The following is a 23029-nucleotide window of genomic DNA, read 5'->3' as shown; positions in this document are numbered from 1 at the left end:
TATATGACCTATAAAGCAGGGATGTGACATTATCATGTAAATATATTTATGATGCTACAGTGACAAAGCCACATAAATCCTATTGCTGCTCCCCTGATGTAGTCAGACCTTTTTTTTTTTTACCCATGACTCCACTAGGAGGCAGGAAAGGCCTCTTTTCAGGATCCCAGTGTCTCTCTAGTTATTTCCTCTGTTGTCTTTCACTCTTCTTCTAACACACATTTATCATGTCAGTTTATAGACATGTCATTGTTTTCAGACTGACACTTGTACACGTTTGAAATAAATGGAGCAGCTTCCTCATCTCCCTGAGCAAAATGGGACTTATAGATGTAATAGTATGTACAAAAGATTGTAATATAATGAAGTAAAATTCACAAAAAACAAATAACTTTATATGATATTTTTGATATCATAATTAATTAAATATGGTTTTATGTTATTAGTCACTTTATTTTATTCTATTTTATCTGTTCTTTTATTATTAATTCCTAATGTAATTAAATCTATTTTATTGCATCTGTCAGCTTTCTATTCTTTTTAGCTTATCAGTCATCTGTGAAGCACTTTGAACTGCAAGTGCTATACAAATAAAGTTTGATTTATTGATTGACTGATTGATTGATTGATTGATTGGTTGATTGATTGATTGATTGATTGATATGCATGTGTTCCATACTGTATGTATAATATAAATGTACCATAAATATATTCAATTTAAAATAGATGTAAACATAATTACAAATGATAATGAAAGAAACTAAAGAGATCAATAAATTCTAATAAACTCATCTGAAATAATATTTACATACATCTGCATTTATAAAATATAATTTTCTTGATTATTATTTCAAGTGTCTCACTTAACAGGGTTAGTGAATAAAAAAATCATTATTAGTTCTATGTGTAAAAATAATAAATTAATATTAAAGGTGGTTTTTATTAGTATTTTTGATTCAATGATATTCCTTTCATATTCCTATTGGGAATAATGAATCACATTACAAAACAAGTATAGACTCTTATCTTATAAATGGATGAATCTCATTCTGTCTGACTGTATTTTGATTTTCTCAACAACAGCTCATCTGATAAACTTCAGACTTCGCAGGTGTATTACTGAGGACCAGAGGAAGCGCAGTGTCCACTGTGAACTTTCTTGGATGATGCTCTCAAGAGAGCTGCAACCTTGGATTAATGGAGGCCAAGAAATCCGCCCCTGCTGACAGGTCTAATACCTGTTTCACCTGCAATTTTACACATCAACATAACCCTCCTGTCATCCCACTCGCTGTCCCCCTCATCTGTTCTCTGTGGAGCCGTACAAATACGCTGAAAGATCTTTTGAATTTGAATTTGAAACCCTGAACATGTCAGTGCAGCCACATTAATCTTGCCGAGCACAGGTTGCTCATCTGATGCAACAGAGAAATGTTTGAGGCTTTTATGCTCTCGGACAAGAGACAGGCCTTCTGAAAACTCAACAAAAGGTGCCAAAGTTATCTTCACTTATTTTTACTTTTGCCTCTACCATACTTCAATGACAGCAGTTCTTCCATTTACTGTGTGAATGGAGGAGGTGTGTGTTCAGGCTGGGAGTGAGAGATATGCCAAAAACAGTGACTTTATCTGCTAGAAGGGAAACCCTGAATACAGGGATACTGACACATAGGTCCAATCAGCCAATCACATTGCAGCTGTGCATAAAATCCTGCACATACAAGTCAGGAGCTTCACATAATGTTAAAAAAACATGCGGTCTCAGTGACTTTCACCATGGTATGATTGTTGGTGTCAGAGTGGTTTGAGTGTTTTTGAAAGTGCTGATCTCCAGGGATGTTTACACCCAACTGTCTCTAGGTCTGCAGATCGGATGGAAACATGAGAGAGGTCAGAGCAGAATAGTCAGACTGGATGGAGCTGACTGAAAGGCTACAGTCACTCAGATAACCACTCTTTACAACTGTTCCTAGCAGAAAAGCTTCAGAGTGAACAACATCTTTGAACCTTGAGATGAAAGAGCTACAACAGCAGAAGACCACGTCAGGTTCCACTTCCTGTCACCAAGAACAGAAACCTGCAGTGGACACAGACTCACCAACACTGGGCAGAGAAAGACTAGAAAAACATAGTCTGGTCTAACCGACCTGGAGGCCGGAGACCTGAGGCAGCAGATGGTACGGTCAGAGTTTGAATCCATGGAGCCAACCTGCCTTGTGTCAACAGTCCAGATTGGTGGTGGTTGTTTAATGGAGTGGGGAATGTCTTACTTATTTGGGCCCTTAATACCAATCAATCATGGTTTGAATGCCACAGTCTATCAGAGTATTGTTGCTGACCATGTTCATCCCTTCATGGCAGGGAGTCCCCGGTTTGATTCCTTGCTACCCAGACTCTTTCCTGCATACCATTCAAATAATAAAAAAAAAGAAGAAAGTTCAAAATCTTGTACTGAGGCTGTTTTGAGAGCAAATGGAGGCAGAAAAAGCTGAAAAAAGTGCTTCCAAAAGCTGCTCACAGTGAGAACCAGAATAGAAGCTAAGGTGACTGGACAATGAAGACATCTAAAGCATTCAGGTTTACCATCAGGGTAAATTTTGCCGAGTCTTTCTGCCCTGAAGTTTTCCTGCACACTCAAAGTTCCTTCACATTTTGAGTTGACTCTAAAGAACAGACAGCAGTCCTTAGACAACCTCAGGGCTGCAGCTATGGTGCATAATGACCAAAGCAAATCCCTTATGGAATAACATGGAGCCACACCATGGCGTAACTCAACTCTATGAGAGCTGAAGTCACTGATAAGAAGCCAGAATACGAGTGACGTGGGACGTTCGGAGGACTCCTGGAGGCATGGTAGCTGCAGTCTCCTTACTGCAGCTTGACTGAGGACTGACAACAGGCTGTGACAGCAGGCTAGGCGTGAAGGCACAGAGATGAGGATGATTTTTCCCCTTGTCAGGGTCTGACAGGACCGGTCCAGCTGTGGCAATATTCCCTGAGATAGCAAAAAAGAACTAAAACTGTAGGAGCAACATGATGTTTTACCTTTTTTTTTTAAAATACATTTTTCAGCAGTTGTAAGGTATTTTATTCAGGTAGTTTATTCCCACTGAGTCCCACCTCTAATCTATATATATGATCCCACTTATATCAGTGATGATGATGATGATGATGATTATAAAGAATGATGCACATGATGATGAAATGACAGTCTTTTCTTTATTTATTTTTGAGAACGAGAGCTGCCTCAGGTTGCAGCGATGATTGATGGGGTGAAGAAGTGCTGAAGGGAAAAGCCTGCAGGTTTCCACATGAAGCCAGCTGGGTATATATTGTCAGAGCACTGCTCCACAGCACATTTGTCAAGTCAATCACAGGCCACCGAGGACGACTGTACCTGAAGCGCGCGTGTGTGTGTGTGTTTGTGTGAGATAGAGGAATTACAGGAAAGAGGCTTGAAGAAGGAGTACCAGCCTTCTTAAGCTGATATAAATCTTTATTTTATGAATGTGTAGCCTAAATTATAAACCTAAATAAATATGCTACCATTAAGGCCTGGTCTCACAAGTATTTCAAACCGTAAAAATCTCTAATCTCTAACCCAAAATTCATTCATTTCAATGGTACATCTTGACCTTCAATGAACTTTAGAATACTGTTTTCTACCTGTAGCATACATTCTTCACTCTAACAGAGATTTCTCCTGTCTGGTCACACCAGGAAGCAACACATAGCCTAGCAAATTTTGTTTAGTTACAAAGGCCTTAGTGACTACTCATGGCACTGGTTAGTAAACTGCAGGTTGGTGCTGAATCACTAATGCTACCCAGCCGAGAACATGCTAGAGCCACTCAGCCCCATTAGCAAAGCTGGCGTCTTTCTATTTACTCTGCGCTGGGCTGTTTATTCCCAGAATTTTACTCTCTGTATTTACATCATTTCATTGTATAAACAGTTAGGCCTGTTATATGGTGGGGAAAAAGCTTGCAAGCTTGTTTACTTTGCTTACAATTAGCGAGCAAAGTAACAGTGAGTTAGCAAGCTCGTTAGCCCGCTGGCTAACAGGACAACAAGTTCATACAACACGTATTTCTCTATATGTGGAGCACATATTCTGAGAGAGGAGGTTAAATAAAACAGTGGACAGGGCAGCACGCTAATAGGCTTCAATTAGCTAATTAGCTACAATAACTTCCTCCATTTTAGACTCAAGCTTTCCCTGCCTTAAAGGTCCTGACTGTCATGACGGCTTGCTTTTGTTCAAGGGCAAAAAGTTCACCTAAGAAAAACTAAAACAAAAGAAATAAATTAGGAGATTTTGCTGCAAAATATTGGAGGTTTGGAAACATGTGAATTGTCACTACAACCCCAACCTTGTAGCACCATATTCGCATGGATGTGTCGATTAACTTCACCAGCTTTATAGTGGTACAATCTGTAAATGTCCTGTAGTTGTGTTTGTTTTTTTTCTCATAAGTCATGTATTTATTTTTTTTATTATTTTCTAGACTGGTGGTTGTATGCTTGTTTGGAATGACCAACACGTCTCCCCTCTCTTTCAAAACACACTCCATCAGTGTACAGCCTATTGCCCTTTTTGTGTGCAGAAGCATGTTCGAGAGGGACACAATGAAAGGTGTGGGGTCAAACTGAGGGAATGAAGAAGTGTATAAGATGAGAAATGGTGAGATCGGGATGGAGCTGGTTGATCTCGTATAGAAACACAGAGATGGAAAAAGTGAATTCTCAAAAAGAGAGATTGAAGGATTGGTGTGTTAATGGTTTTGACATATGTCTGTGAGCCGCTATGCTGGGGCTCACTGTGTGAATGTCACAGTGGATCAGGTTTCATAAAGGGTTCAGTGGGATGATTTTTGAAAAGGAGAAAATCCACCAATGCACATGTGTTGTTTCTTAATAAACATGTGAAACACAGAAAAAAACATTAGAAATCATGTTCTAAACCTGCTCTTCACTTCTGTTGTTAAGGTTTTCGATTCAATAGGACCTGAAGAAAATAGGTAATTAAAACATAGGAGAACTAAAGTTAATGCAGCAAATAATTGTAGCAGCAGAATATATCAAAATAAATGCAGCCAATACATAAAGACAGTATACATGAGTGCTAAATTATGCATGATATGGAAAAAAAAACAGACAGTAAACAAGGTATCTGCTTGCAGGTGTGCAAATATATAGATTTTAACACTCAGATTTACACTACAGATTGAGGTTACGTACAGAAAGAGATTAGTATGCACAGTAATAAGAGCTGTACAAGGTTTTGCTGTTGCTACATAGCCAGCATTAGCATTAACAGCTCTCTACTTATTGCCATGAGCTTCAGGCATCTTTGCATTTACAACACAAGGTTATATAATACACCCTCTGAGCAGCGCTACTTCAGGGCAGACTGGATGCTACAGCGACTCAATATCGTTAAGTGATGAGATAGTCTGACCGGGTCAGGGCTAGCTGGTTAGCGTGCTAACTTCAGTAGAAGAAAAGAAGTGATAGAAATAGAGCCAAAACAAGAAGGCTGCTTTCCACCAGTGGAGACTAAAAGAATGAAGTTTGATTTTAAACTTGCTACTTTTCTTCTAGACTAGTAAGTAAACAGCTGCTAATATGCCAACGATAGCCATGTAGCATTAGCAAAACTTACATATAGCTTCTTTAAGTTAGAAATAATCAACATAAAGGTGCAGAACTGTGACTAGAGATTGTAAAGCACATAAGAAGTTATCAGTCAGCATATTAGTTTTAAAGTTAGGTGTGAAAACCTTCTTTGGATGGGAAGTTTGAGTGTTTTCCAACTTGGGTCTTACTTTCATAGCTTTGAGCATTCCTCACATTATTAATGATTTCTGAGATCTAGTAGCTCTGTTGGACGTCTGTTTGGATCACAAAACATAAGCCGGTTGATGGTGATCAGGCATCTTCAAAACAAACCCCTCAGGTTAGTCAAACTTTAAACTTTTTTGGATGAGAAGATAAAGGAAAATGTTAAAATCATTAATTAAAAATGTTCACTGTAAACATCCATCACATTTTTTGAGATGCTGACATAGTTTTCGTGAAAGTTCAGGTATGTTCACTTGAGTTTTACCTCCAAATGAAGTAGTTAAGATAATCTGTTTTCTTGAGTATAGCCTGTCTGATCATGTGACGGCGAGTTTCTGTCTGACTTGAGTTGAACTGAGGTCACTGCATTCCCTGACTTCAGCAGTTATTGTGGTGAGTGTAGCGCCATCATAAGTGATAGAAATGACGGATAAAACCATGAAAATGAGGCAAAAATTGTAAAAACATTTATTGTTTGTTGTTTAGCTTCCTTTAACTGCAGTAGCAGCAGCTGTGAAACCTGTTAGCACAGAGATACCTGGACCTTGATACGATCGGACTCTGTTACCCTGCAACATAAAGTCTGGAACAGGTGATGGTGGACACTGAGTAGCTTCAGTGCCTTGCTCGGGGGGTCTTCTCCTCCCTAGATCTCTTACTCGTAGTCAGGTCGGGGATTCAAACCAACCAGACCTGATTTATTTTGTTGAATTTCCTTCATGTGGACAAAGTTTAATCGTGGGAGTAAGAGGTGGACTCTGTTTTTATTTTTTGTGCATGATGGGAATTCACTTTGTGAGTGCCGTAGTATGCAAATGCATTTACTTCAAGCTCCCACTCACTTGATGGCTCACCCTTTGATAAATCCAGTAATTGTCTGTCGAAGCTGCACTTTCCGCTGGGCTCCCACATGACAAGGGAACTAATATGTTGTAATGAGACTGACCACTGAGGCGACAGAATCAAATTTTCATTTTGGTCCCAGTCTGAATTTCATTTGGCTCCCAGGCTAAAAACTGTTTAAGAGCCCCTGTGTTGAGTGATACTTCAGCTTGATAGAGCGCTCAAAGAGAAGAAAGCTTATTCCTCACTTTTACAACATTGCACTCATGAAAAGACTAGTCAGATGGGGTTGCTTTCAAAGGGCACTTCAGTTGATATTAAGCTGAATTTATTATTGTCACAAAAAGTTTAAGATGAAATGCATCTTGATATACACACAAGATCATAAATGCTCTTTTTCAGTCTCTCTTTTCTTACATAGTTGTACATCAGCATGCTCAGTGTGGCAGAGATCTGAAGGCAGATGAGCAGAGAGCTAATAATACACTGATATATGCAGAGTGTGTTGACACAGACATGAAGACGAAATGTCAGAATCAGGGGTGAAAGAATCAAAGAGCAGAGGCAGACATGGTGAAGGCAGAGAAGAAGACGTCAGATTAAAGAGGAGGGGATGATGGGAAGAGGTGTACAAATGAACAACAGGAGCAGAAAAAAAACTCACTGGCTGGATTTAAAAATGACAAAATTAGATTTAAAATTTGCAATACAGTGCTACACCACACACACTAAGCCATTGAGTATACTGTGTACACATTGTTCTACATGTGAGTGTACTGACTTAAGTATCTGATTTGAGACACAGCAACTCTCGTCATTCTTCCCTGTTGTATTAATGTAAATGTTTATTGTGCTTCACTTTTTTCCTTCTCTTATATGTTTCTTGTTCTACTCTGTCACATTCTTCTCTCTTTATGATTTGAGCTTGTACCTATGACAGCCCCTATGGTAAACCGGTTGGTTATAAACCCTACGATTACACAATTTAAGAAGTAAGCTGAAGTATGAAAAATTGCTGATTAATTGAAGACAACTGTTAAAAAAAATAATAGGCTGGAGAGGAGCTAACTAATGTTGTCAAGCCTCTAATTTCTAGAAATATAACCTGTTCTAATGTATAAAGCTGTGGGTTAGCTAAATTCAGTGCACATGTCATGGTTATTAATGAATAAAAAACAACTATTTCATTTTTTATTTTAAAAAGACCTTGCTTTTCAGGTTTGCCAGTTCCATAACTCACAGTTTGATTTTTTCCTCTGTGCCCATGCAGCTGAAATGTGAAGTTCAGGGAGTCACCTCATCATCCTCCCCCATAGGGGATACGATTATTAAAGGAGCATTAAATGATTTTTGCCCTGGGGGCTCTTCTTAGCCACAGAAATCAACCATTGTGTCAGTGGCTTTGGAACACACTGACGCCTATAAGTCTAATGATCCATGATGTCATGAATTCAGTTTATCATTATGCTTTGATGAATTCAGTTAGTTAGTCTACCTGTCTGACAGGAAACTGGTAACTGTAACTCCAGAATATTTTGCCTACCTTCAGAAATTATTTTAAAAGGCCACACAAGACTTCATTATATATTTCTTCAGTTTTCTTTTCACTTTTCAGGCAGACCTTGTTCACATTCTCCTGCTGTGTCTGCTAGAAAGTACAATAATCATGATTACTTGACATGAAAATAGCAATGACTAAAGACCCTATGCTCATTTTTCCTTACATTGCCCTAACTTGCCTTAATTATTCAGTAGTGAGTGAAGTGTCCAGACACGGAAGCTGTGGAAGTGGTTGCTAAGGAGTTAATACTTTTCACAAAGATTGAATAAATCTGTTCATTGAGTTGGTTTTTTATGTCTATAAGCCATCTTACAATAACCTACACAACTGTGCCATTTATGCTTGTTGCCATTTTAAGATGTGGCTAGCCAGCTAGCAAGCTATGAAGAAAGAAGGCATCACCATTTTAATACTCCAAAGCTATAAATAGTCAATTGTTACCGCATCTGGTGGAAATAGTGGTCACTGGGCATACAGCTAGATCTTTATTAATATCTGAACAAACCAGAAATATGACCAGAGATTCATAAGACTGGAACAAGGCTAACAACAAATGCGAGCCAGTATTTATAACCCAACAGGAGTGTTGGACCTTACTAATTCTCTTGTGGCTGAATGCGATCAAATCCCTGCTGCCAGGGTCAACAGCTGGCGGAAAGCCTGAAACCAGAAGAGTTGGAACTGTTTTGCAGTGCATTTAGAAAAGTATTCAGACCCCCTTTACTTTTTTCACGATTTGTGATGTTGCAGCCAAACGCCAAAATCATTTAAATTCATATTTTTCCCCTCATCAAGATATACTCAATACCCCATAATGTCAAAGCAAAAACAAAATTTTAGAATTGTTTGCAAATTCATTTAAAAAAAAATGGAATATCACATTGACATAAGTATTCAGACCCTTTACTCAGTAGTCTTCTTGGGTATATGCAACAAGCTTTGCACACCTGGATTTGTCATCACTTTTAACACTGTGCTTTTAACATTCTTCACTGATAGAGAGAAAGAGATTTAACTCATTACACTACATGGGGTCACTCATGTATTGTGAATATACTTTAATAGTATGTCATTGCTGGCTTATAATATGACAGGTTTAAAGGTCCCATATAGTATAATGGTAGATGTCTTCTTTGATTATAAAGCAGGTCTAGGTTCTGTATTAATACTGTGAAAGTATCAAAGCGCTCAGTCCACTAAGAAATACACACAGCCTGTATTCAGAAACTGAGCCTAAAAATCAGCTGTCAGAACTTCTGTAACTTTGTGATGGCCCAACAAAACAGTCGCCACTCTAAGCCATGCCCTAAGCACAGCCCACCTGGACCCACCATCCAACCTTGCAGGATTTGATTTCTCTGAGTGTTTACCTGAAATCTGTTATATTTTTATTACATCACTGATGATGTCAGTGATTGGCTCACTGACCTGTTGATACTAGAGCTCCAGAGAAAAGCCTGTGAGAGCAGATGAAAAAATACACTAAGGTGGTTTTGGCACTAAAAAATACAAATATATCGTCTTATGGATCAACACTTCAAATAAAACACAGGGGAACTGTAAAATAAGGGACCTTTAAATCTGAAAACTCATTTCCAAAACTTGGGCTACTGAAAGGAAATATATTTCAGTTTTATTGAAGTTTTGCCTTCAGTGCATCACTGTCTGGAAGAACTCAATTTATGTGTGAAAATACAAGGAGAAAGAATATTGAGTGACCATAGGACACAAAATGAACAGAGGACAGAGGACTTCATTAGGAAATATACATAGGAAGAAATTCAGTCCTTGTCTTTCAGATCAAATGAATGGCACCCCTGTATGTAAACAGGAAACTTTAATCCCCCACACTGAGCAGACTGAAAATCTAATCCTTGAGTCATTGTAGATGGGTGGCTGCACTTTCTGGCTTTTCACTGTCAATTTATCAGTCTGCATGAACATGAGGGAGAGTGTCGATGCATCACAGTGTCTCCATCAAACCACCCCCAGCAAGCATAAGGTAAAATTTGTGATTTTCTTCTTCTGTCATGTCATCTTAAAGTGAAGATGTAAAACATTAGCGGGGGATATAAGATGATGTGTGGCAGGTGAGGCATGGATAGTAATAAATTACCATTTTTCATGTCTGCTTTCATATGTTGTCTCTGAGGGGATGGATCAGATGCTGTAAGGGGCTGTAAAGTTGTCAGGTCTCTCCGGAGACGTTCAGTTGGGTTCAAGTCAGAGCTCCGGCTGGGCCACTCAAGGACATGCACAGTGTTTTCTCTATGCTACTCCTGTGTTGTCTTGGCTGTCTCAGGATCATTGTCCTGTTGGAAGGTGAACCTTCAGCCCAATATGAGGTCCTGAGCGCTCTGGACCATTTAGGATATCTCTGTACTTTGCTCAGTTCAGCCTTTCCTCAACCCTGACCAGTCTCCAAGTCCCAGTCACTCCCTGAGGCTACCTCCACCATGCTTCAACATTGGTATGGTATTGGACAGGTGACGAGTGGTGCCTAGTTTCCTCCAGACATGGCGCTTATAATTGAGGCCAAACGGTTCAATCTTGGTTTCCTCGGACCAGAGAGTCTTTTTTCTCAGTCAGTCCTTCAGGTGCTTTTTTGTAAGATTCAAGCAACTTTCATGTGACTTTCACTGTGGAGAATCTTCCGTCTTGACACTGCCATAAAGCCCAGATCGTTGGAGTTCTACAGTGATGGTTGTCCTTTGGGAAGTTTCTCCCAATTTCACATAGGATCTCTGAAGCTCAGCCAGAGTGACCATCACGTTCCTGGTTACCTCTCTTACCAAGGACCATTTCCACTGATTGCTCAGTTTGTCCAGGCAGACAGCTCTAAGAAAAGTCCTGGTTGTTCCAAACGTCTTCCATTTGAGAATGATGGAGGCCACTCTGCTCTAGAGAACATTCCATGCAGAAGAAATGTTTTTGTATCCTTCCTCAGATCTGAGCCTCAACACAATCCGACCTGGTCTCACTCCCAAGTCGTAATATATGGACACTTGTTCAGGACCCCTTGGCATCACCATCTTTTTCAATGTACAGGGTAGTCCAACAGACTTCCAATGCTCTCTGCTGCACATTATGGTTTTGAAGTCACAGTGAGGTTTCGCTGCATTAAAGCACACCACAATCAATCCCTAACCTTAACCAAGTGCTGTGAGTGCCTAAACACAACCATAACCACACAGGTCCTTCCACCTCATGGCTTTGTTTTTGCTCTAATCAGCTCTGAGACCTTATATAGACAGGTGTGTGCCTTTCTGTATCAAGTCCAATCAATTGGATTTACCACAGGTGGACTCTTGTCAAGGTGGAGAAACATCTCAAAGATGATCAAGAGAAATGGGAGAAAACAGATCTAAATATCAAGTGTCACAGCATAGAGTCTGAATATGTGATATTTCAGTTTTTCCTTTTCAATAAATTTGCAAAAAATTCTAAGATTCTGTTTTCAGCTTTTTATTATGGGCTATTGATTTATTGATTGAATTTATTGTAATCATCTTAGCATGAGGTTGCAACATAACAACAAAAGTGAAGGGTTCTGAATACTCTCTGAATGCTCTGTAGCAGCAGATTCATGCACACTACACAGTATATTGTATTCTCAGCCAAAATTGTGGTTGATTGCTGTTATAGCCCATTTCAAACCACACTACTAGACTTCATTAGGAAATATATATAGGAAGAAATTCAGTCCCTGTCTTTCAGATCGATCTAATGGTGCCCCTGTATGTACACAGGAAGCTTTAATCCCCCACACTGAGCAGACTGAAAATCTAATCCTTGAGTCATTGTAGATGGGTGGCTGCACTTTCTGGCTTTTCACTGTCAATTTATCAGTCTGCATGAACATGAGGGAGAGTGTCGATGCATCACAGTGTCTCCATCAAACCACCCCCAGCAAGCACAAGGTCAAATGTGTGATTTCCTTCTTCTGTCATGTCATGTTAAACTGAAGATGCACAACATGAGTGGGGTATATGATGATGTGTGGTAGGTGAAGCATAGCTAGTAATACATTACCATTATTCTTCTTTGCTTTCATATGTTATCTTGGAGGGGATGGATCAGATGCATGAAGGGGCTGTAAAGTTGATACAAGGCAAACACCTACTCACACAAAATGCTTCCTGGCATAAGAAGTTTTGTGGAGGATTTAAGTTGTGAGATATGGCCTTTGCATGAGAACATCAAACTCTAGCACTAATGCATAATTTTTATCTTTGAGAGTTTGACAGCTTTAGTCTGGTGTGGACTAATTTGATATAAGACATTATTTATAAGACTGTTTTCTGATCTGTAATCATTGTGTTAGGCTTGTGGTGGAAGATGACTAAAGACAAAAGGTACTTGGTTAAGGAGAGATCATGGTCATGGTTAATAGAAACCAACAATGTCTGCTGGTAGGGAATGGGAAGCACAATTTTTTCAAACTGATCCATCCACCATGACCTTTTTTCTAAATGTATACCATCTTTTAAAACAGGGAGCTTTTGAAGCAAATTCGTTTAATTTCAATGGAATTGTGGAAATAACTAGATCTGCTTGTTTTGGGAAAGTGAATCTGCCCTAATCTTTCACATTGAATTCAACTTTGGCGAACAGTGACACACAAGTTGCACACTTGACAAATAGAAAATCATCTTGACATAGAGCTGTAAGGGAACAGAAAACCAGAGATTTCAAAACAGATGAAGCTATCATAGCATATAATTTGTTGTGTTGCAGCATCCACTTTTAAATAAATGTAGCCTACTCTGTTGACACAATGGTTTTCAGACAGTTATGAGTCAAGAGCATACACTGTAAATAAAGATGGATGATGTAGCCTCCACAGGTTTCTGAAGAGCGGTTTTGAAGCTCAGAGTGGGCTGCTCTCCCATCGCCATCTTGACAGTGACTGACCCCCTGGAAATCCTGGCTAATCCAAAATTGAGGTGGGGCGTGTGTGGAACCGAGACTCATAACTGTCACTCAAAGTGGCACACACTCAACTATGAAAAGGTTTAAGTCTCAATAAGATGTAAACAGGTGAGTTATGTAAAAATTCACACCCTGTACAGTTGTCATGAAGGAGGAAATTAGCTACAGAGACCAAAACAGTTTTTTGTACCAGGCTGTAGACATCTTTATTTCTGCTGTTAAGTTGGATATTTTAACATGGAAATCTATGAGGACTGACTCACTGTTCGAGCCAGACTGAAGTGGTCATTAGAGGAACTGCAGTTTTTGGCACTTCTGTGTTGGCTTTGTTTTCCTGATCTCCTGATAATACTGTGTGACTGTATGACTGAGCTAGCATTAATTAGCTTGCTAATTGTCGGTTATCATGCTAGCTAATGGCGCTATTATGACTGACAAGCACAAGTATGTTACCAGCTAGCTAGCAAGTTTCGGGTTATCTCACCAGCTTCTTGTACTACCAACTTCCAGAGGACTCGGGTTAATTTCACTGTGCAAATTTCTGGTGGCAGCAGTGCTAAAGAGGTTTTGCAATGTTACAACAATGTTATGCCACATAAATATACTGTAGGTTTGAACAACCAGAATCTGACGCTACAACAATGCTGTGATTTCAATGGCGAGGACATCCTTACAGGAACTGTTGCGTAACTGTGACTTTGACTTATTTTGTCATGCTTTTAGCATGACAGTTTAAAGATTTTGAATACACTGTCTAACAAAGGTGATAATATATGAATTTTTGAACCTCCTGCTGGAAGTTGTCTGATGCTAACTGGAGGAGAGAGGAAGTGGAGAGGATCAGTGACAGTGTTGATAAAATTAAATATAGGCTGCTGCACAGATGTCAACAAATAGTTGTCAGAAACGTATGCTAATTCAGTTGAAGTAATCTTGTTATGTATTTCCCCCCATTGCCAAATGCAGATATATTTTTTGATTAACTGGCTTGGCAGGGCAAACATTTTTAAGGGATTTACAGGTACAGTTATTCTCATTCTTAACCCTTCATGGCGCAGCTCAGTTATGTTGGACGTCTGTACAAGAAATGTGTCCTCATATTTTTAATCCATTTCATAAACTTTTTTTTCTGCATACATTTAAGATACAAACCGAGGATAAAATTAAGAAAGGACAAAATGGGTGAGGTAAACAATCTGATCTCAATCTTTTGGACACATCCTTGCTTACTGTACAAAATGTAAATTATATGGAAATAGAGATGACAAGTCGTGAAGGCTAGTGCATTTGTTTCACCTGCATTGGCGACTCCACTGTAATACAAGATCAAAGGTAAGAAAAAAGAAAAAGAAAAACTGGACTTTGTTATTTAGTTATAATTTAATTTCACCGGATATAATGTGTGAATATAACACATAGGAGATATGTCAGTGTAGATTCAATGTTTATTGAGCGTATCATAAGCAAAAGTTTTGATGGTTTTGCTGTCTCAAGCTCAAAGGGGTTTATGTATAATGTATAATTCTGCAGTGCTGACTTCTTTGTTCAGTGGTGTGAACAGCAGCTAATTTAAAGGATGTCACTGTCCTTGTTGACTCCCACAAGCAAAACATATCCGAATAGCTTGATTACAGAGTTGCTTGTTCTTGGTATTCCCTCTAAGATTGGGAAATGCTGTGTGGTTATTATATTGTCAGATAGTTTGCATGGTTTGCTCTTAGACATCTGTTGTGAGACATGAGAACAGTCTGCACACAAAAAGGAACAACAAACTGACTCGAGTAGGCTGAGTTGGGTCCAGGTTTCTCAGAGCTAAGGCGACCTCTGGAACACACAGACTTGAGTTAATGGGCATTCCCATATGAAGATCTACTGGTTCCCTGCATGTGCCAATCAAAGAAGAAAAGACTTTTCATATATGCTATGCTAAACCCTTTTTATTGAGTCTACACAAGCTCTTGCAGCTCTAGTGCACAGTTTCTTGCATGGAAAAGAGCGTTGTAGCAAAAATGCTATACCTCTTAAACATGAATTTCCTCTTTAAATTTCCTCTTAAGGAGTTTTCTAATTAGAAACAGATAAAGAGCTGAGAGTGCTATGAATTGCTACAGTATACAGTACTGAAATGACCAAATACAAGAAGAGAGAGGAGAGGAAAATACAGAACCATGTAACACAACCTCTGATTGCAAATCAGTCACAAACATTATGGTTGTACATATAATTCACCATGTTATGTGTATGAGCACTAATAACCCAATGCACAATGCATTGCGATCTCATTTAGGTTGACTGCGCTATAATTCCATTTTTATTGTATTTTCAAAGTGCACTGTTGTAATGGTTAGTTTCCCAAAGTGCTGCAAACATTTTCTTTGATTATTCAGCTGCTAGTGTTAAAGACTTATTGTCTCATATTCATTCATATTCAACTTCTCAGTCTGATATGAATGCAATTTCCTCCAAGTGTCTGAGGCTTTGGACCTCCTCTGAAATCTGTGGAGCCCCCCCCCACATAGGCCAGCACTGCAGGTTAAATACCAGCGGCCAAATAAATCTGTCCCATCCATCAAATATTGACTTCATGGCTCACATTAAAGGGCGAGTCCTGAATTTTAAGAAGGCTGCTGTATTGATCAGCGACCAAGACTCTTTCAGGCCATGGGGAGCAGTCTATTTTGCTGTAGTATTATTGTTTGTGAGAAACTGGCAGCAGCTTCCTGTTGACATTTTTACCCTAGTGTGATTTGGTAGAAAACCATTAATGTTCCAAAGCTTATTATTATTATTTTTTGCCCCAGGAGCATTACGAAGTCAATCTGCTGGTGTGCATAAAATTAAGGAAGTAAAAAATTTTGGTCCTATTTGACTTGCCTTTGAATTGCCAAAAAATGCTTTAATGAGAATGTACAAAAATATTAAATTAAAGAAATCAGCTTATGCTCTTCCTATGTTTCTTATTGGAATTCAGCCTCAGGCCCATTGTTTCCTACTGAAGACATAAATCTTTGCAAAGGCTGACTATGTGACTCACTGGTTAGAACATCTGCTTCCCAACCAAAAAGGTCCCGAGTTCAAACCCCACTCCACTCAGCACTCTTATTGAAGTGTCCTGGTGGCCTGGGGCTGTAAGATGCTGATGCTATAGTTCTAGTTGGAAAAGAGACTCTTGTTGCATGTCATCCCCCACCCCCCACCCCCCACCCCCCCATTTCCTGAAGCCCCCCCCCACTGTCACAATCTAATAAAGGCAAAAAAGCTCCCCAGCTACAGATTAATATGTATCTGGCGCTCTAGTGACTATTTACAGCAGCAGAATTGTGAACATGGGAGCAACTCAAAATAAATATTGTTTGTGTTCATGGTAGCGAACAAACATGTCACCGAGTGCAACAATATGGCTCACTGATGTGTTATTAATGTTTTTTGGGCAACAGTTGAGCTCTACAGCCTCATATCAGGCTTGGGATACACACTCATGTTCTTTGCCGAAAAAGTAAAGGAAACAGCAGAGACGGACAGATGTTTGATATGCAACAAAGTTTTACTCCTTAAAACATCTGATTAAAAACTCAATCTTAGCTTCCTTGGTATGATGTGATTTCTGTCGAAAAGGTTTTTGGTGTGTTACATAACACATTGAGGAATCACAGAAGCACAGATTCACTTCACTGCATCTTCTAAAGAATAGTGCAAAGTCAGGAAGAGAGAGAGGCGGGGGATGACATGCAGCAAAGGGCTGTGGGTTGGACTCGAACGCTTTGCTGCTGTGGTTGGGACTAAACCCATGTGGTACGTGCCTCAAAAGTTAATGCATACAATTCCTAATGGTGCCCTAACTTTTGTTGATGACTCACCCACAAACCCTCTGTCTGTACAAATGCAGTGTTAGAACAGTTATTAGGACAACTAGAGTGCAGTGCCTGTTCAAAATGTGCCTCAAAATGTCAGTAGGGGCTGACTGCCTGGCCTGCATTAATCAAGCTTGCAGCTTTCATCGAAACAGCTTCACCCCGAACACTTCACTCCTTTGGATCCTGAGCAATACACCCTGCAGTGTGTGTGGTCAGTCGATCTCGTTGGTCACTGCTGGAGTTGGCTGCTCTGCTCTGCTCTGCTCCAATAGTATCTGGGTGTCGTCCCAGTTTCCGCCTTTATTAAAACCCTGGCATGTGCGAACAGTAAGTGCTGCCCTGCCCTCATGGTGTAGTTCCACCTTTTTTTTTTTTTTTTTTTTTTTCATTTCAAGTAACATGAAGAAAAGCCAAGTTTGAAGATTGAAGAGCCGCTCATCCAAAAAACTTCATAGTCAAAATTGCACTTTTTCTGGTCCTCAGCAATACACCCACCAAGTTTGAAGTCGATCAGACTGTTTATAGTTAGATACTGTGCTGCAGGAAGCAGTACCGGATCAGAGTGGTGAGAAAAAGACAAGTAACAAAGGAACACAGAGGGACTGGTCAGAGATTCATTTATACAACAACAAGATAATCCCAACACAAAACATTAAAAGAGAAGAACCAAACAGCGGAGGACCAGGAGAGTGTCCAGACTTAAACCACATGGAGCTGGATGACCCGGACAGAATGTGAAAGCAATGCAAACTGCGAGTGCAACACATCTGTGGAAACTTCTGCAACAGTGCTGGGACGAACTCTAATAGAAGAAAGAAGCCTCGAGTGTGTTCAGCTGCTGGATGACTCACTGTTATTAAAATTTCCAATTGTGTTCTATACTTTTAATGAGGTGTCGTAAAAACTTTTGACCAGTAGTTTTAGTTTTAGTTCAGCAACACTGCTCCTTCAGAGTAAACACAACCTGCAGCATCTGTAGCCTCTGCTGGGCCGCTCATCACATTTAGTGTCAAGCCTCTCCTGAGCTGCTTTACTGTAATAACTCTCACATCCCATGACGATCTGTGTGAAATGGGTTTGACAGCTGTGTGTGCGTGTGTGTGTGTGTGTGTTATATAGAGAGGAAGATTCAATTCGAACACTGCCGAGAGATCATGGGGAAACTTGTGACCTCTGAGAGTGTTTGTTTTAAGACTAACTTTCAGTCATACGTACGTGCACACTCACATGCATCCCTCAGTGTCAAGTATATTGTGTGCTGATGTGATGAGCTGGCCAGAAGTTGTGATAAATTGTGGGACAGACAGACACACACACACACACACACACACACACACACACAGGCACACATGCTATAGCCACAATATATCTTCAGTGGTGGTAGCTCGGTTGATGGATAGCAGCTTTAGCTATGGTGGTGTGTGTGTGTGTGTGTGTGTGTGTGTTACTGTCAGCTATGACTCCAGCTGTAACTTGTAGGGTCTCTAGGATTGTTCCATAGCTCGAGTGATGAATTGTGACCAGCACGTGTGTGTACGTGTATAAGTTGTGGGGTCTGGGGGATACTTCCATAGCCACTTGATGTATAGTCTGCGGGTGGGGGTGGGTGGCCAATAGGAAAAATGCTGAGGTTCACAGTGTGCGTGTGCATGTGTGTGCGTGTGTGTGTGTGTGTGAGAGAGAGCAATATCCCATGGTAAGGAGCAAGCAACATGAGTGATGGATAGAAACCCACAGTTACATCAATCTGCTTTTCTTACTTACTCTCCCTCTCTCTCTCTCTCTCTCTCTCTCTCTCTCTCTGTCACACACACACGCACACACACACACCTTCCCTTTCTGTCTCACACACATGCTATATCTTGCATCTCTTACTCCCGACCCTCTTGCTGCACTCCTCTCTGGCCGTGAGCGCTCACATCCACTGTGGGCTCTATTCTCTTGGCTACTGAGGTGAGTACAATACAATGATGGAGCAACACTCCTTTGGCCTCTCTTTGTCTCTATCTTGGGCTCAGCGACTAAACAGGCCATGAGGACAGGAGCACAGGGAACACAAAGTCCCCTACGTACAATGGGGAATAGGTTAGAATGAAGCTACAGAAACTTGCATGTATTCTTACAGGGGATACATCTATTAATTTCAAATCTGGTGTCAGTGAAGTTGTGGGCAGGACAGTTCAACAATGAGCTGAAACTTGCTACAAAAGTGTGGCTGATAATTCTCCCCTCTCACTGTGACACATTGATTCCACATGGTCATTTGATACATTGTTACACAAAGTGCTGCAAGGATGATCATATTTTTGTAGGCCAATCCAGAGGTTAGAATCACCCTGTTTCCCCTCAAGAAAAAAGCCAATGGGACTTTTCCATTGGCTTTTTTCTTAGCTACTGGAGATAATAAGTTTTGTGACAAACAAACGTTTGTGATATTTAAATGTTTTGTTCAGCACGATAATCTCCAATAATGAGCACCGTTTTATGATTTTTGCAGCCTAAATACAATCTTCAGATGTAAAAAGCTAATGTAAGGCTCAAAGCAAACTACTCACAGTCACATGACGGGACGAGGGAACCGTAGTCTAGCAAAAAGGCTAACTAATGGAGTGGAGTGTTAACAGGAGTTAACACGTGTTTAGCTGGCTTAAAGCTAGATACAATGTGGTTGTTGTAGGCATTTTTTTTGTGGTTTGGACAGAGCTATGCCAGCTGCTTCCTTTCATTAAGGTAAGCTAGGCTAAGCACATCCTGATTTTGCTCTCAACACACGAACATGAGATTCATATGAATGAAAGGTTAGTACATTTAATACATTTCCTAAGATCTTCTTTCTTTTCTTCTCTTCTTCACCATTTGTTTTCAGAGCAAGCAGGATATCGACTAAAAGCTGTCCTTGATTCAGAACACGTAAGATAATGTTGAGTTTTCCATTTGATGTAACTGTTCAACCATTGAGAAATAATTTCCTTGGATGTCCAACCCAAACACGATGAGGCTTAAGTTAAGGTTTGAAACAAACAGGTATTGTTGTATAGTGCTGGAAAGCGTTTGCATTTTCAGAATTTGACAGACACAAAATGTAGAGTCATGTCTTGGTGGAAAAGAGCTGAAGAACCAAAAAAAACAAGCTTGTGATCTCCTCCAAGGGAAACGAAAGTGCTGTATCCTGAGGGATAAACCGCCCAAATCCCAAAATATCAACACCTGAGGAGAGTAATGCTGTAAAGCTGTCAGCTTTACCAGATTCCAAAACATTGGCTTTAACTTTTGGCTGTGCGGCCGTACAGATAGTACAGACCGTGTAACACACACTGAGCACAGCCATATCTTTTTGCACTGCAATCCAAAAGGTGGATCCTGTGGTCAGAGAGTTCAGAGAACACACACATCAGTACTCGGCTTTACAATATTAAATTATTGACATATACAACAGCTGTGTGTGTGTGTGTGTGTGTGTGTGGTGTATATTAAGTACTCACGTAATTTCTGGTAGCCATATGTTCTATATAAACCCTAACAGACCAGTTAGTCTCAAGAAACCTTCTCATCACTGTATAGAGTATATGAATGCCTCCTAGGGACACAGGGACATATTGAAAGAAGCAGTGGTACCTTTACATTTTGATGTATGATATCTACTGTGTATATTCATCTATGCAGTCATAATCACAGTGTAAACAGACCCTCCATCAGTCTCTGTCAGCTCAGTATCAGTGGTGGTCTCAAACGGTTACTGCACTTCGCTTTTCTAGTCTTACCAACCTTTACACTGCGAGCTGCATTCGGGGTCCAGTATCTTGTCCAGGGACACTTTTGAAAGCCTGGAATTGAACCACAGACTTTCTCATTCATGGATAACCCTTCTCTATCGCCTGAGTCACAGCCTGAACTGATATTCTGACAGGTTTGATGGTCTGCTTTATTTACACCTCTTGCTCTATGTGCAACTGTTATTCTACTTCCCTCTTCATATTAGTTTAGCTCTGTTTGTTGGACATTAGGGATTAAAATGAGATTTTGGCTTTGGAACAAGCAAATCGATTATTCATCTTGTTCGACATGAACACTCTGAATGATCTAACGGAAGAGCACCAAGCAGCCAATTACTGAGAACAAATAAAAGACAGTCAACTGGCATTATCTGGTATTTTCTCCCCAACACACTTTCCAAATAAAGCTAAATAGAAGTCCATTAACACTACAGAAATGCAGAAATAAGGTGTGGTCTGCAATTTTTTTTGTTTGTTTGTTTTTCCTCTGTGATTGTGCTGAGTGGACTAATTACTGTGGTTAATAGGCTACAGCATTTGTGCGCTGTGTGTATGTATCAACCTAATTAATCTGACATTTGTTCTGCTTTTGCTCAGATTTCATCATCAGTTGCTGCCAAATGCTCTATTTGCAAACGGCGGTTATCCAACAGTTCGCTCCAGCCAGTCTCCACAGACACCTACAGGCCACCCAGCTGTTCAGCAACATGCGAGGACACCACAGCAACTTCCTCACAGGGGAGCTCCACAAGTGCTGACAGCAGATGGACTACTGCTAATACAGAATCCTACACCGCTACAGCTAATCAGTTGCTCCTGCTCCAACGTGTTATACCCAGCAATCTGTAGCCTGTAGAGTCACAACAAAAAAAGTGTGCACTCAGCAAAACGTGACTGCTTTAAATGTACAGCCATTTTCTGTTGTTGAAGAAAACCCTGGAAGAGGCAAGAAGAGCTGGGGTTACTCAAGGGCAGGTGTGGGAGGGGACGGGGGGTAGTTTGAAATGACAAGACAGTTAGTGAACATGGCACAGCAGGCAGAGAATGAGTGAATAAAACTGAACGAAACTGAACTGTGACGGCTTCATTGTTTGAAGAAGAAGTAAGGATGTTCGATACGTATCTCGTCATGCTGTCTGCTGTCAAGCCAAATTCCTATGTATGTGTATGGCTCAGCAAGAGTGATACCATTCCAACTTTTAATGGCAGGATAGTCAGAAATAGATGGTGAATCAATGTGCTGGAGGTAAAGACGGCTGCTGAATCCTCAAAAGGAAGAAAGCACTCTGCTTAATGCACTGCACGGACATTTTAGACAGACACCAAATTTTAACCGAATTTTGAAACCACTGGGAAAAGAAAATGCATATTAATGTGTGTTTCCATCCACTACCGTTATGGAAATATTAGTGGTTGGCTCATTGAGATAAACAGCTGGTGGCACTGATTCTCCAGTCAGGTGCCAATAAACCATTGCAGAAGAGAGAGGAGGGGGCAACACATTTTGTAATTAATTTTGTAATTTCACCCCAGTGAAACATCATGTAGAAAGCATGATGATAATATGTCATTTCTGTGTGTTTCTTGCATTAAGGTGACAGTTTCCTCATCGATCCACACACATATCTGGCTGCACTCTGGCTGACTCTTTTACAGTTTGAATGTCAACCATGAGGAGCAGAGCCTCTGTTCTTCAGCAGCCACATTAATATAATTCACAGTTGTTTTGTCTACATTTTATCTTTTACAGCTCACAAAACATGTTTGCAGCTCGTTTAGGTGCTTTGTGGCTGCACTTAAATATGATAACCTATTGTGCGTCATTTTAAAACCTGTAGTTGTTTTCACAGTACAACTATGTTTCTTCTTCTTCTTCTTCTTCAGTTTCATCTTCTCTATATGTCTCTCTCACTAATTACAAACAAGAAAAACTAGCTGTGCTTTATATGTGTGAAGACAAAGTCTAAAACTAATGATATGGAGCATTAGAAATGAAGTCAGTTGTCACTATAGGTATATTCAGCCATAGACTGTACGTTCATAAGTGAATTTCAGGGATGTGAGCCCATATAAAGATACAGGATGTGATTCAGCTGTGTGCTGTGGACATTGAAGGTAAGTCACATATGCATCATAAATTTATCCATTACGTCCGTTTCCACTGTACTTTGTTACTTTCAAACTTTTTAAGGTTATTTCAAGTGCAGATTGAACATGTACAT

Source organism: Seriola aureovittata, chromosome 8 (assembly GCF_021018895.1).
Source record: "Seriola aureovittata isolate HTS-2021-v1 ecotype China chromosome 8, ASM2101889v1, whole genome shotgun sequence".
Lineage (NCBI taxonomy): Eukaryota > Metazoa > Chordata > Actinopteri > Carangiformes > Carangidae > Seriola > Seriola aureovittata.
This window is presented reverse-complemented; position numbering follows the sequence as displayed.